At 40.4% G+C, this 15,184-nt stretch overlaps 1 protein-coding gene across 1 annotated transcript in view; it reads right to left on the bottom strand.

Annotated features, from left to right (window-relative positions):
- Window positions 1-15,184, bottom strand: part of EMB2771 (E3 ubiquitin ligase) — a 497,708-nt gene that overhangs the window by 461,058 nt on the left and 21,466 nt on the right. The window lies entirely within an intron of this gene.

Here is a 15,184-nt window from a genome sequence, read left to right as displayed (position 1 = left end):
CAACTTCGGTCAGCATAGTAGGTCTGCAACTTCACTATGACAGGCTGCACATGTGAGAGGCTCACCTAGCCCTCCTACACCTTCGCTTTCCTTGGAGATAGATCTCACATACCATGACTCTTCACTTTGACCTTGGTACGAGTCTTCTTGATACCGAGAGGATGACTGTCCTAGAACAGCGAGGACAGATCTGCAAACTTCAGTATATAGTCAATACGTGCAAGGAGGGTTAGGGCTATTCTAGCCCTCCTATGACCTCGTTCTCCTTGCAAGCTTATTCTAGATAGCTTTCTCCTTCAAAATGCTTCAAGATCGAACCTTTAACCCAACAAGACAACCATACAAGATGATGCCCTAGCTCGAATCCGTTGTCGCACGTGAGAACAGACTTCTAGGTAACTCGAATGAGGGAACAGACTTCTTCTTCGCTGGACTGCAGCTCCTTTCTTCGATCTTTTTTGCTTTTACTAATCATCCTTGAGAGAGTGAGTTAGATCTACGTTTTAGGAGGTATCTTCGCTGCCTATATATAGGCTTTTGTCCTCATCTTTTTAGGCCGACATGATAGGAGGCTTCTAGACTATCCAAATAAATAATTTCCAGCGGCTTCTTTGCATCAATTCGGTGGGTACATTTTGGAGTATTTCATTGATGATGTTGAGGGACTTTTTGACTTACAACAATTACATTCATAAGTGTAACAATACATGATTGTCTTCATTTTACATAACTCAACCTAGGGCTCTCAATGGGAGCCACAACTAGACCAAGAAACTTCTTGAGCATGAAACCCATATCTCAAGCAAGAATATAAAAATTTTCTTGATACAAAATTACATCATTAAAATAATTGACATTATGAAGACCGAACCTCGTTACAATATTTTCAACAAAAGAAGCACGAGAGGAAGTAGTACAAGAGGACGGTGCTCCTTTTCAAGAAACTCACAATCTGACACAAGGGGATCACCCCAAGTGAATTGTTAGAGATGTGGAGGACCTCATTTTCAACGTGATTGTCCAGTGGCCTCGTCAAGTGTAATGTATAGAGTGGGAAAAGAGACATCATCAAATACCAAAGGTAATCATAGAATCCATGCAATAGTCAACAAAAAACAGGCAGAACATCAGTCCACTGTAGTGGAGTCCTCAAGTACTATTAACGGCATAAAACTCAAAATCTTATTTGATATTGGTGCTACTAATAGTTTCATTTCGTCATATGCATTAAATAAATGTGGGTTGGTAGCCCGCAAGAAAAATGATTTTAGACAAGTAGAAATGGCTTCAGGGGAACTTCAATCCATAGAATTAAGTGTTGAGGAATGCAAAGTTAATCTAGGGGTTTGTTCAACTAAGTTAAAAGTATATGTCACAGCCCTAGGAACTTATGATCTCGTCATAGGAATGGATTGGTTAGAAGCTCATCAAGCTTGGGTAGATTGTTATGGAAAAAGAATGTTTTGCATAAATGATGAAGGAGAGACAATCCAAATCTAGGGTATTAAGAGGAAGGTGTCTTTACGCTTCATCTTAGCAATGGAAATGAAGCATTGCCTAAGGAAAGGTTGTTATCTATATGCAATAAAGGAAGTGAGCAAGTAAAAAGGGTCATCCCTAGAGCAATATCCAGTGTTATCCGAATTTTTGGATATTTTTCTTAAGGAACTACCAAGATTACCTCCTAAAAGGGAGCTTGATATCACAATAGAATTGAAACCTGGTGCAAAACCAATCTATACACCCTACAGAATGACGGCTTTGGAACTTCAAGAGTTGCAACTTTAGTTGAATGAACTATTGGATATAGGACACATCCGACCTAGTAATTCACCTTGGGGTGCAACTATAACTTTTGTTAAGAAGGATGGTTCTTTTCGGGTATGTATAGACTATCGAGACTTAAATCGAGCTACTGTAAAGAATAGGCATCCAATGCCCTGAATTGATGACCTCTTCGACCAAATGAAAGGGGCTTTGATCTTTTCAAAACTCGATCTACAGTCGAGTTATCATCAATTAAGAATTAGGGACAATGATATTTCTAAAACTGCATTCCGAACACACATCGAGCATTACGAATTCACGGTGGTACCATTCTGATTGACCAATGCACCAACAGTATTTATGAATCTTATGAATAGTGTTTTTTGCAAGTACCTCGACCTCTTTGTACAAGTCTTCTTAGATGATATTATCATCTACTCCAAAAATGAGAAGGAGCATGAAGAACATTTGCAGACAGTATTATCTTGCCTCAGGAAACATCAGTTATATGGAAAGTTATCCAAGTGTTCCTTCTTTCAGAAGAAGATTCATTACCTAGGTCATATTATATCTGGTGAAGGGATCTCAGTAGATCCTGAGAAGGTAAAAGCAATCATGGATTGGTTGATACCAAAAAATGCACATGAAGTACATAGTTTTATGGGTTTAGCAGGATATTATCGAAGATTTGTAGAGGAATTCTCAAAAATTGCAAACCCCATCACAAGCCTATATCCCATTTGTAAGGGCTGGAACAATGATGCAAGCCCTCCATTTGTCTCCCATGGTGAGACACAACTCCATCTGGGGTGCAAGTGTGTAGCCAGTTGGGCAAGGTGGCCCAAGTGCATCATTATCATCAAATAGGTGGAACACAAGCAAGCAATGGATGGTACAGAAGGATCCCATAGCATGGCTATTTGCTCTCTAGTAAGGTGGAGGCCCGTGGCTCTCAATGCACACCCCAAAAATGCCAATATGACCCTCTAGAGGGCTTGGACCCCATATACGAAGACCAAACCCCAAGATGAAGACCCACCTGCAATCCTGTATAAGATCCAATGCGTCTCCTTACCTTCCAGTACAACAAATCATTAGTTTAATTGAGTAAATGAGCTTACAAACCATGGAACCAAGTGGACACTTCATAGTGGCATGCCCTTCCATAATGGGCTTTAGAGTGTACAAGTGTCTCCAAGTTCAAGAAGGAAGTTAACCAAGGACCCTATTAGGTGGTTTCAACCTCTAAGGGAGTGACAGGTCCATGGTACATCCATCAAGTGGCAAGTGTCATGTGATATAATGATGGAACGGAGTGGGGCGTCAGGAGAAGGCTCCAAGCCACATGTCACAATACAAGGTTGGCCATAATGAAGGAAGCCCACACTTGGGTGTATAGATGTAGGAGGGAGCAATCGTGGTACATGAGTGACCCTGGCCTTTTTTTTTCCACCCTTCATCATATGACTTTTGCCTTTTATTGGTTTTTCTTAATAACTACTCGGGGCTCCAAGGGATGAGAGCATGTGAATGATACAGCAGCGAATACCCCCTTAAGGTTGGGCAGTTCATCGCCCACCATGGGTTGGGACAATCATGGGTTCCCTAATGATGTAGGGGGGCAATACAAGGGGCCCTAGAAACCAAGGTGATGGCCATAATGATAGGGGGTAGAGCTCATGTTTGGTTTTTGCCCACGTGCTAAATTTGTATGTCCCAGCCATCTTTTGCATTTTATGGTACATTTCCTGTTGAGAGTGGCCAAATTATGCTTTTTACTTTCTTTTTAGCTACATCAACCTCTAGGGCATCGTTCCAGGCTCAACCCAAAGTATGGACACTCCTTGTGGACCCAATGGACAAATGTGGACCCGAATAGGAATATGTGAAAAAGGGCTATAATGAGCAGAGAGGTGGATGTATTTGGTATCGGGAAGCGGGGCCACGTAACTAAAATCAGGATTTCCCATGTAGTGCCAATCCTAAAGCTAGTAGTCAATAAAGGAGATCCCACAGGACTAGGATACAAGGCTAACCACCAAATTATACAGAGGGGGCAAGAGTACAAACCAAGCCCATTCTTTCTGCCGAATCGCCCACTAATCCATGTCCAAATGTGTCAATAATAAGTAAGCAACAATACCCAATTACATCAATGAAAAGCCATACCCTTAGGAATGGAAGGCCCACTTTCAAACATACGATCATGACAAAATGGGCGAGGGCACATAATGGTTGGCTCAAGTGGCAGAGATGATGGCAGATCGAGCTATTTGGTGGCTGTAAGGGGTCACTAATTACCGGTTGAAGACTAGGAGAAAATTTTCTCCTATGGGTATCACCCACAAGTGGTGAGTAACAGGGGTAAAATTGGATAATTTGGGGTAATTGGAGGAAAACTTGTGGTAAAATCCAAATTAGGGGCAAAATGGAGGGAAAATTGTTACCTTCTCAAATTTAAATTAGAAAGGAAGACCCCAAAGAGAATCTATAAAAAGGAGTGAAGAGATTCATTTTTCTCATCATGGATGGTTAATCTTTCTGATTTGTGAGCTGAGGATCTTGGAAGATATCAAGAGTCAAGACCCCTTATCTCTGATTGGTTTCGGGGGTGAAAGATTCCACCCTAGCCAATCATTTCTATTATTTCTATTTAGCATAATTTCTAAGGCATCATTAATCTATTTGTGGCAATTAAGGGTTCTTGAAGGGCTACTTTCTGTGGCAACAAGGGTATTTGGCATCTATTTGGGCAGTGAATTATCATACAAATGTCTTTTGAGCCAGCGATGTTGGGTCGAGGCTCAGTTAGGGCAACAAGGGTTGTTGTGTTCATATTTAAGGTTGCAGCCCATCTTGTGGGCATCTTCTTGTGGCAGCGCAGTGGTTGTAGGGCTAATTCCTTGGTAGTATTGTCTCCTGAGGTTCGGTCTGAGGTACATTCACCCCTTTGTAACAAAAAAAGTTGTTGAAATTATGATGTTCGAGGCTGAAACAAGTACTTATTCCAAAAAAATATTTTTGCTACGATATTAGTTAAGCAATTGTAGATAGAAGATACACCAAATGCACAATAGAAGACAACCAAGAACAAAATGAGACACAGATATAGGTCCAATGACTAGGGAAAAAACCCACGAGGAAAACCCAACCAAATTCTTCTTCTATTAAATATCAATTGTTCAGCAAAAAGATAGAGTACAATGAGAGATCAAGAGAATTAGTAGGTTCACCCAAATCTAAACAAGTTGTAGCATGAAGATCACTATTAGCAGCAGTAGATGCAAACACTGAATTGACCTTCCCTTCAACTAAAACAACACTAAAACACTAAAGCACTGAATCAACCTTGCCTCACCAAGTTCTTCTCTTACTCTCCAAGTCTCTCTCTCTCACAATCTTCTTTAAGTCTCTCCAACTCTCTCTCCCTCAAGTTCGAATTCTTCTTTCACAATGCACAAGTAGTAGTAGTCAGGTGAGAAAACATGAGACACATATATAGGAGAAGCAACGAATTCTTGTCATAAATGAGGAGCAACACACATGCCTTGAGGAAGAGTAACATATGACATTTAGGGGACTGTAACTCATGTGATTAAGGAGATAAATGCATGCCTTAGTAACTTATGCCATTAAGGAGAGGCATGCGTGCCATAGTAACTTATGCCATTAAGAAGAGGTATGCATGCCTCAGTAACTTATAACATTAAGAGAGGAACGCATGCCTTAGCTAAAGAGAATGTAAAATATGCATTAAAGAAAGCGTAAGAGGAATCTTTTATGACAGGCCTCTGATGAGTGTAAGAGGAATATGCCATGTCTTTAATGAGTGTGTAAGAGAGAGTGCAACGAATCAATAAGAGAAAGAGAGAGAGACTTATGTAGTGCCATGTGAGTCATCAAGGAGAGAGGTGTGAAGTGATTGAGGTGATGAAGGTAAAGTGACTTGTAATTCCTTTTAATAACAATATCATAGTATCATAAAGGATAATAATAATAATAAGAATAATATTGATGATCAAGTCAAGATTGAAATATTAGGATTGATTAATGATAAGTTATGTGATTTTCCTTCAACTATACTTGATTACCAATTGATGCAAGATGATTTACTATTTTTGGAAATTCATACTTGAGAAGCTAGACATGAATTTATATTTTTAGAAAGTTGGTCCAAAATTGTCAGAAATGAGATTTTATTTAATGAAATTCATCCCTGAGCTGCCAATTTTCAACATAAGTCTAGGATAAACCCTTATTGTGACAACAACTACCTCAGAAGGATCCCTGATGGCAGTGGCTCACACTTAGTGTCAATTCGGAGTTTGTTGAGAGTTGTGAATCTGTCTATTGCAGCCAATAAACCCTCTCAGATCCGGTCTCGATATCGAGGGCCTATTTGGGGCAACACGAGCAGACTTAAGAGCGGGGGAATCACCCCTGGATCCTTCTCCAAGGAGTTCTCTAGCAACATATTGAGACTGATGATTGATCCGGGATCACCTTTGTGCAGGTCTATGCCATGAATTGTGGCAAACAAGGTCTGTTTGGTTGGATAGAGGCAACAATTACTGAGGTTGGTTGCAAGGTCAGGCTAAGAGCCTTTGCTTCCTCCTCTTCTTTGCTTGCCTTTCTTGTGCTATATCGAACTTCTTTTGTGTTGAATGTATGTCCTCAAATGTGGTCGACTTCCATCTTATATATAGGCTTTTAGGGAGCCCTAATTGTTCTTCCTTGAAGGTCGACTTGAGGCGGCAAGGTTGACTTGTCTTGGAGGTTCTTTTATGACTCAAATAAATTTATCTTAAATAATACAAGACGCCCAATGGGATCTTACATGTATAACAATGACTCAATAGACTTCTTGACTTAATGATAAAACCTGGAAGCACTCAATCGGTGCTTGACCTATAAATAAAATAATTTTGAGCATGGAACCCATTCTTCAAAATAACAATAATAAAATTTATTTTTTTCTTTTCATCAAATACATAAAATCATGATTACAATAGACATTATGAAGACCAAACCTAGTTACACATTTCAACACTCCCTCTTAACTAGGGAGGTATTCATAATCCATACAAGGCACTTCAACAGTCTCATACTGAAGAATTCTCAAAAGAAGAGTTGGATTGGTATGCCATCTCATAAGCTATTTATTGAACTTATATCAGGGCATCTCATCATATCAACCAGCATTTTCATATAGCAAGGCCTTGACTAACAACTCTATCTCTCCACAAGAATAGAGCACAATCTTGGGGAGATAATGATTTATAGACACCTTCATCATTGTCTCTCAAGGCACATACCCCATCCGGATGTTCACAAGGTATGTCCTTCTAGGACCATTCCCATCTTGGATTAACACATCCTCATGGAATTTCCTCTTCGACTACTCTTGCTTATTGGATGCCCTACCTCATCCTCAAAGAGTATCAAAATCAATCTCATATGCTTACCCAATCCTCCGTTTTCTCTTCATAACATGAAGACAAGAATGATGTGTCTATCTCTCCCTCTTAACCAGGGAGGATCTGCTCATTCCTATAAAAGGAATATACCCAAGCTCCCTCTTAACAAGGGACTTGTTACCAATAGCAGCTCTCTTCGGTGGAGATCATGGTACTATCAGTTGCATGTAGGGCTCCTCCTTTCAGCATCACGTCATGAACTTCAACTTCTTTTTCATGGAGCCTTCTTGTAGGGCATCGACCATCTTCTTCATCACTTCTCTTCAACAAAACAGAGTGTTGAACCAGCGGCCATGTCATCCTTCTCTTCATTGGAAAGTGATCTTCTAGTCCACATATGGCTATCCTTCATCATTCTTTTAAGATCTTCATTCCAATCTCATGAGTGCTAGTTGTAGGTGACTTCTACAACCCTCTTTCGTTAGTCTTGTTTCAACCCAACCAAAAGTTTTCAAAAACCAAAAATGAACATCAAATCAAAGTTACCTTTTTATGATGGCCTTTCATTATGACATTTGCTTCCTGTATCAACATCCTTTCGCATATTGTATGAATCCATCTCTAAGACATAAATTACCAATATTGTATGAATCCATCTCTAAGACATAAATTACCAATTTTCTTCTTTCAACATATCGGGGTCTTCATATCTTTCTCCATGGAGATGTCGTAGCTAATCCTTCTGGTTATTAGATGTTGATCACTTGTCTTTGACAGTAGATGCATCTTTTCACAAACTCTTATTTCACCCTTCTTCACATATTGCTTCCTTAAGATCTTCTATACATAGTTCCTTTATCATAAGAACCATGATTTCCAACCACCTCATTTTTCTTCATGAAGTCATATTATGTTGATTTCATCTTGTCGATATGTAGATGAGTTCTAGGAACATTGTCTCTACACCTTTATGCATCATTCTAATGGAAGAGTTTCTTCTTCTTTCATCATGCTCATGAAATAGAGCATTTTATCCATTCTATCAGTTATCAAATATATACATACCTCTTCCTTCTTTTGATCATCTAGACTTCCCTTGGCGGCTTCCTTTCCTTGCTTGAAGATGAGAATACTTCAACCAACTTGACATGCTAAATATCTTAGTCACCATTCCTTCACCCTTCTAACCAGTGGATCCCACACAAGGTGAAATGTAGACTTTTTGCGAGACACTTGCTTCTTTTATGTAAAGGTGAACCTTCTAATGAAGATTCCAATGGAGGATCTATTGATTTGGGGTAGCATCGGATGTGCTCTGGCCACGAAATTTGGTGGAGAGGCTAAGGCACATTAGATCTCCAATACCCAGAAAGGGTTTGGGCAGATTCTAAACAGTTTGGAAGATATTAAAATAATTAATATTTTTAGTGGAGTCCCTAAGTCTAAACTTAGGGAAATTAAGATATTAATGTGAATTAATATAAAACTATGTTAGAATAGTCCAAAAGTCATGGATTAAGCCAGATCTAATCTTAGTTGTTGATTAGAGACTTAATCTCGGTCGTTGATTTGTCAACGAGAAAAGTATAAAAGGAGGCTTGAGGGTCACTTGGAGAACACACCAAGAGAGATCAAGATTTCGACTTTCTAGGGCTGGGTTTGCTAAGAAAGTTGAGAGAGTGATCTGGAGTTGCAGCTGAGGAACAATGAATACAGAAGCAGAGAGGCAGAGATAGTGCTAGGAGGATCAGCGGAACAGCCGGGAAAGTTGACGCAAAGGGCAGAAGTCGAAACTATCGGGAACTGTCGGGAACTAGCGAAACAGTCGGGAAAGCTGACGCAGAGGGCAGACACTGGAACTGTCGGAAACAGCCGGAACTGCCGGAAATTGTCGGAACTGCCGGGAAAGTTGACGCAAAGGGTAGAAGCCGAAACTGCCGAGAACAACCAAAACTGTCAGGAACTGTCGGAACTGCTGAGAAAGCTGACGCAGAGGGCAGAAGCCGGAACTTCCGGGAACTGTCAGAACAACGAGGAAAGCTGACACGAAGGGAAGAAGCCGGAACTGCCAGGAACAGCCAGAACTGCCAAAAACGTTGACGCGGAGGGCAGAAGAGGCTGACGCTGGGGTTTTTCGTGGGGCAGATTGGAGCTGAGGAGCTACCAAAGTGTTTATCCAGGGTTTCAGGCAGAGCATCTGCCTCCGAAGGAGAGGTACTACTGCCGAGATTTTTCTCTGTTGGGTGAGCCGAGTTTGGCACCCAGATTGCATTTTGAAACTGCTTAATAAATCAAACCCTCAGATAGCTGCACCAGTTTCCCACAATGGGTTTTTTCGGGGACATTAGTCCAAAAATAACGGTGTCATTTGTGTGCTTGTTTCTGTTTCCTTCAGTTGATGATCTGTAATGTGTTGAGCATGTATTTGTGTTTATTTTCAGTATTTACATGGTAAATAACTTGTTAATTAATCAAAACAAGTAGGAAGGAATAAATCAGAAAGTACATGGAGGGTTTCTAATTGTTAGACTTAGAAACTTCAACAGGATATTGATGATTCTCATTCTACAAATGCTTCTTCCTAATGATGATGATGTATGATGATCTCTTTATCTTCTATCTTGCTAGATGACTTTCTCCAACCATATAGATTGCTACTTTGGTTATCTTAATATGCTTTTAATGAAGATGTCATGAGCTACTTCTCTTTTTCTCATGATGACTGCTTCAACCATGTAGACTTTTACCTCAGTTATCCTTCCATGCCTCTATAATGATGTCATCTCCATTTCTTCTTACAATGCATCCTACCATACTTGTGATGCCTTCCATCATGATTGCTAACTTCTATATGTTGAAATAAACCAAGTGAAGGAGGTTAATTAGTCATAACAAAGATCTTTTACTTCCTCCTTCTTTGACTTCTTATTTTCGGGTTCTTCTACTTCTTCAGTGATGTCGCCTTCATTTCTCTCTTTTCTCTTTTTGTTGTCCTTGAGTTTAGGACAATTCCTTTTGAAATGCCCATATTCATTACACTCATAGCATTGGATCTGTAACATATCAATTTTCTTGTGAAATTTCTTCACAACTCAAATTTCCCAAAAAAAATTGTTCCGTGTCGATGTTGCATATGCTTTTGTTTGTTCAATTGATCCAACATCATTCTTCGCTTTTAATGGAGATTCTTCAATCTTGCATAATGACCACATATCACTGAATGGAGTGGTTTCCTTTTTCCCATAAATGTTTGACACGAAGTTGCCCCATTCATCAGGTAGTGCATTGAGCACAATGGTGGTCATCTCACGATCAGACATTACTTCTCCATGTTCTTGTAATTGATCTTAATTTCAGATACCTTCACAAAGTACGAAGTTATCCCTTCTTCCTTTGAGATTTTCATCTAGTAAGTTCGATTCTCAAAGATATGATTTCACTTGCAATGCTCACAGAAAACAACTCCACCAATTTTTCATAGATCTCCTTGTTGAAGAATCTAGGGCATCTGAGAAGTACTTTTTACTTTTCTTATTACCACAATATTCTCTTATTATTATTAATGTGTGTTTTCTTACTTCATCAAACAGTTACCAAAATACAAGAGACAAGAACACAAGATGTTGGCTCTTTGCCAGGGCAAAACCTCTCTCTCCTAGAGAGGAAAACCCTTCTGCAAATTTCTCTTATTGAAGCTTCAATTGACAAATGCCAAACCCTAGACCCTTGATAAGAAGATATTCCAAGCACAAGTCAAGCCCTTCCTTCTGAGATCACTTCCTTAGCTCTTTGTCCTCATTTCGACAACTAATAGCTTTACACAGCAACCCTAGATAGTATGCCCTACAAGGGAACTTCGTCTTCTCTTCCTTCGCTTGAGATGAAGCCTTCCTTAATCAAGGAGAATGCCTTATTACTAACCCAATCGAGCTCTCTTTTCTTCACTGTGATTGCAGATTTGGAGCAACAGTAGTATGTCTTCCTTTTCCTTCGCACGTGTGGAGGATGCCTTCAAGAATTGCAGCTTTGTATGCTCTCTTACCTTCGCTTGAGTAGCCCTCTTCTTCGCTTGAGTAAGAGGCCTAATTGGCACTCTTTTCTAGCCCACCCAAGCCTCTTCGTATGACTGTACTAGGAGGTCAGTTATGACAGTAGAATGAGCCTCCCTTTCTTCGCACGTGTGACTGTAATAAGGTCTGAAATATGTCTTTAGAACTCGCCTTTAATCCTTCCTTCTTCGCTGCAATAGAGACACTTTTCTTTGTTTGTTTCATACCATTTACTCGTCCTTCTTCCTCATTGATTTCAGAGGTGACTTGCTGCTCCTTAGATGAGGATGACTTTAGGCCGACTTGTCCTTGGAGTTTCGAATTAGTCCTTTTTATGAGGCCGACATATGGAGGAGGCTTGTGACTTTGCTTGGAGGTATTTCTTGGACTCTAAAACATAAATATACATGGTGTAACATGCCCTTAAGGGTCTTCAACATTTATTTTGACTCTTTGACTTTCCTATAGTACTTCAACATGTGCTAGACCTATGTCATGAGCAAGAAACTCATTTTTTACAGTTTACAAAAATAATACTTCTTTTCTTTTAAAGTACAAAGATCATAATTACATTTATGAAGACCGAACCTAGTTACAATTTCTTCAACGCTCCTTTCATGTCTTCAACTTTGCAACATAAGGGATGAGAGAATCCTTGATTGACTCTATGAGGATCCTTTGGGCCCTTCTCTCCTTTCATGTACTTTGATAGATCATAGTGCTTGAGCTTGCTCTTGAGATGGTTTGGTGATAGAGCCCTTTACATATTCAATAACTTCATTCTCCATAAGAATTAAAACAATTCTCTTCTTCCATGCAAGGTAGTTTGAGGTCCCAACCAATTTATTGTTTTCCTTGCAAAATGAAGTCATTTGGTTTGTAGATTGAGATATAGAAATATAGAATACTTACTTCTCAATTGAAGATGCTCCTTGATAATGATATCTTCAACTTGATGTATTCTTTGATGATGATGTCTTCCTTCTTCAAAGGAGGGAGATTGTCTTGTTGCCTTGATCCCTTTGATGATGAAGTGCTCTTCTTGCTTCCTTTGGATGATGATTGTGGAATGCGTGAGCTTCCCAAGAATGAGGTAGGGTCTTTGAGGTCTTCTTCTTCTACCGCAGGTTGTGACGATGAGTCCTTGTGATGTGATGGATACTCCTCCCTAATGCTCTTGATAATTTGATGTCCTTGATGCTTCTCAGTTCTCTTTGATGATTTGCTTGTGCTTGGCACTTGTGTATCCTTCTTCAAGCTACCTTTCCTTGTTGTAGTCACCTTAGCTCTGATAGCATGTTGAGAAATCTAGTGGCAGCTAGATTAGGTGATTTCTCTTACTTTGATAACTACTTGTGATGTTCTTTTACTTACTTTGATGTACTTGTAAGTAGTTATTCTTTACTTGATTATTATAGAGTTCTTTAATCATCAAACAACTACCAAACAATGAAGAACAATGAGGCAAGAGGACACAAAATGTAGGTTGTAAGCCAGGGCATATTACCCACCATTTTTTGGGTGATATCCCTAGGAGAATTTTTTTCTCCAAGATGGTCCTCAACCGGCAGCCAGTAGCCGCTTGCAGCCACCAACTAGCTCATTGTGCCATTGCTCCGCCACCTGAGGCAGCCATGTGGTCCCTCGCCCATCTGCCATGATCGTATGTCTGAAGGTGGGCCTCCGGAACCTAAAGGTATCCCTTGTCATTTGGTAATTGAGTATTCTAGTTTGCTTATCATGGAAACTTCTGGGCATGGATTAATGGGGAGATTTGGAGGAAAGAATGGGCTAGGTCTGTGCTCTTGTCCCCTAGACCCCTTTTGGATGTTATCCTCGAATTCTAGTCTCGTGGGATCTCTTTCACTGACCATTTGGTGTTAGTGATGGTATTTCACAGAAAACCTCGATTTTGGTTGCATGGTCCCGCTCCCTTATCCGCTTATATTATCCCCTTTCCACTCATTATTATCCCATTCATCATTCTCCCCACCTGGGTCCACATTCCTCCACTAAGTCCACATAGGGTTGGCTCACCCCTTCCCCTTGCCCACACCTTGGGCCAAGCCTAGAATGATGCCCCGGAGGTTGATGCAGCTAAAAAAAAGAAAGACAAAAGCATATTTGACCACATTCAATAGGAAAATGTACCACAAAATGCAAAAGATGGTCGGGACAAACACACTTAGCACGTGGGCAAATGCCAATACATGAGCTCTACCCCATGATCATGGCCATCACCCTGGTTCCTACAGGTTCTATGAGCCTCCTTCATCATGTAGGAACCCACGATTATCCCAACCCCTGGTGGGCAATGAACCACCCTCCCTTAAAAGGGGGTATTCACTTCTATATCTTATGCATCATGCTCTTACCCCTTGAGCCCTAAGCAGTTAATCAAAGAAAATCATAAAAAAAGCAAAAGGTATATAAAGAAGGGTGGAAAAATCAAGGCTAAGGCACCTCATGTACCACGATTGCTCCCTCCTATACATTATAAACCCAAGTGTGAGCTTTCCTTTTATTAGCTACCCTTGTACCCCAGCATGTGGCCCAGGGTTGCCCCTTCTCGTCCCCTCACATGCCACCACCTTTTGAAGGATGCACCTTGAACATATTATCCCCTTTAGAAGTAGAAACCACCTAATAGGATACTTGGTTAACACCATTTGGAGTTAGGAGACATTGGCACATCCCGAAGCCCATTATGGAAGGGCAGGCCATTATGAAGTCCCCACCTGTGGTCCATGGTTGGTAAGCTCATTTACTCGATTTCTCTAATGACTTGTTGTACTGGAAGGCTAGGGGACGCATTGGATCTTATGCAGGATTGCAGATGGTCTCCATCTTGGGTTTGGTCTCCTTATACGAGGTCCTAATCCTCCAGAGGGCTACATTGGCACATGTAGGGTGTGAGTTGAAAACCATGGTTCTCCACAACAATAAACAGCACTCCATGGATTCCCGAGGATCTCAAAGATGCTCAAGATACTTCCATTGGACGAGGAAGATGCACCTGTTTCACCTTTTCCCAGTCGGCCTCACAGATGTACCATGCACTTGGCATCTGACCCAAGACTTGTAGGATGATGTGGCATCCCCTACACCATCATCAGAGCCCTTGTAGATGATCTACAGGCATCTTCGACTCATTTGGAGACCCCTGAGGTTATTATTGTGCCTCCCACACCCATTAGGAGCACCACAAGTTTATTGTTTGGAGAACAAGGGGCACCCCTTGTCCATCACTTTCGAGGGTCCTATTCTTCATTATGGCACCCATGGACCTCATCAGGCCTCTAAGAGGGCCCTACGACATGTGGTATTCATCATTTGACCCCTTAAGAGGCATACTCTTTCATTTGTGAGCTAGTTTGGTGGGCTTGTCACCAAAAGGTAGATTATTAGAACATCATTTTATTTTTGGGGCTTATGTAGGCCAAGGAGGCTAATTTGAACTACCCATTAGCATATAAATACAAGTGAGATGAGTTCATTTTCTCATCATGAATTTGGATTGGATCTCTTCTCTCTCTTGAGAACTTTGCACTTTTTCTTGGAGGATGAATTGGAGCTTTATGGATGAATTTTGATGTGTGGATTTGGTTTATCTTATCTTGGAGCTTCTCTATTGTCAAATTTTGGATGGTTGGATATGTTCTATTACATGTAAGTACATGTTTATAATGTTATTCTTGTTTTACTTTGTCATCATATACATTGGATTGGGATTTTCGCTATTTTTAGGGCTAATTGTTGCATGCATTTACTGTTTAAATTATGGAATTTTGTCTCTATATAGCATCTCTCAATGTATGGCCATGTGATTTGAATGAAATCTCCTAGGGATAATTCTATCAACGAATTTATCTTGATAAGCCATGTTCAAGATTGCTTCTCTTTGACCTAGAAGGCTAGCGAAGTAGTCTTGAGGCCTCCTTGACTAAGAAC

Source organism: Pinus tabuliformis, chromosome Q (genome assembly GCF_031772625.1).
Source record: "Pinus tabuliformis cultivar Carrire ecotype Pingquan chromosome Q, CPIR1, whole genome shotgun sequence".
In the NCBI taxonomy this organism is placed as follows: Eukaryota; Viridiplantae; Streptophyta; class Pinopsida; order Pinales; family Pinaceae; genus Pinus; species Pinus tabuliformis.
Note: the sequence above shows the minus strand (reverse complement) of the source record. Positions and strands in the feature narration are given on the sequence as shown.